Source organism: Orycteropus afer, unplaced genomic scaffold, assembly GCF_000298275.1.
Source record: "Orycteropus afer afer isolate SDZICR_OR568_19922 unplaced genomic scaffold, OryAfe1.0 scaffold00097, whole genome shotgun sequence".
Lineage (NCBI taxonomy): Eukaryota > Metazoa > Chordata > Mammalia > Tubulidentata > Orycteropodidae > Orycteropus > Orycteropus afer.
The window spans coordinates 4,584,077-4,585,294 of record NW_006921684.1 but is presented as its reverse complement, the minus strand read 5'-3'; positions in this window follow the sequence as shown (position 1 = coordinate 4,585,294).

The following is a 1,218-nucleotide window of genomic DNA, read 5'->3' as shown; positions in this document are numbered from 1 at the left end:
TAAAACACAAGTAAACATCTTTCTGGTATTCTTTGCTTTCAGCCACGATCCATCTGTCATCAGCAGTGATATCCCTCATTCCATGTCCTTTTCTGAATCCAGCTTGCATTTCTGGAAGTTCCCTGTCAATATACTGCTGTAACCATTTTTTGAATTATATTCAGCAAGATTTTCCTTGCATGTGATATTAATGATATAGTTTGATAATTTTCACATTCTGTGAGATCACCTCTCTTTGGAATGGGTAAAAATATGGATCTCTTCCAGTCAGTTGGCCCTGTAGCTGTCTCCCAAATTTCATGGCGTAGATGAGTAAGTGCCTCCAGCATAGCATCTGTTTGCTGAAACTTCTCAGGGGATATTCCATCAATTCCTAGAGCCTTGCTTTTTACCAATTCCCTCAGTGCAGCTTTGACTTCTTCCTTCAATACCATTGGTTCTTGATTATATGGCACTTTCTGAAATGGATGAACATTGACCAATTCTTTTTGGTACAGTGGCTCTATGTATTCCTTCCATCTTCTTTTGATGTTTCCTGCATCACTCAATATTTTGCCCATAGAATCTTTCAATATTGCAAGTCAAGTCTTCAATTTTTTTTCTTCAGTTCTTTCGGCTTGAGAAATGCCGAATGTGTTCTTCCCTCTGGTTTTCTAACTCCATGTCTTTGCATGTTTCATTATAGTTATTGGCTTTGCCTGCTCGAGCTGCTCTTTGAAATCTTCTGTTCAGCTCTTTTATCTTGGCATTTCTTCCATTTGCTTTAGCTACTCTCCCTTCAAGAACAAGTTGCAGAGTGTCTTCTGACATCCATTTTAGTCTTTTCTTGCTTTCTTGTCTTTTTAATGACCTTTTGCTTTCTTCGTGGATAATGTTCTTGAAGTCATCCCACAGTTCATCTAGTTTTCTGTCATTGGTGTTCTGTGCCTCAAATCTATTCTTTAGACAGTCTCTAAATTCAGGTGGAATATAATCAAGGTCATATTTTGGCTCTCGTGGACTTGTTTTAATTGTCTTCAGTTTCAACTTGAACTTGTATATGAGCAGTTTGTATGTGCATATGTAGAAAGCATTATTTATATATTTTTACAGTATCAGCTTCTTTTTTTTATTCCTGCTTTTACTATCTTTTTTTCCTAATCTATATTGTCCAATGCCGAAAAGCTAGTATTCTAAAAATATTCTTGCAATCATATTGCTTTCAGCTCAAAAATTTAT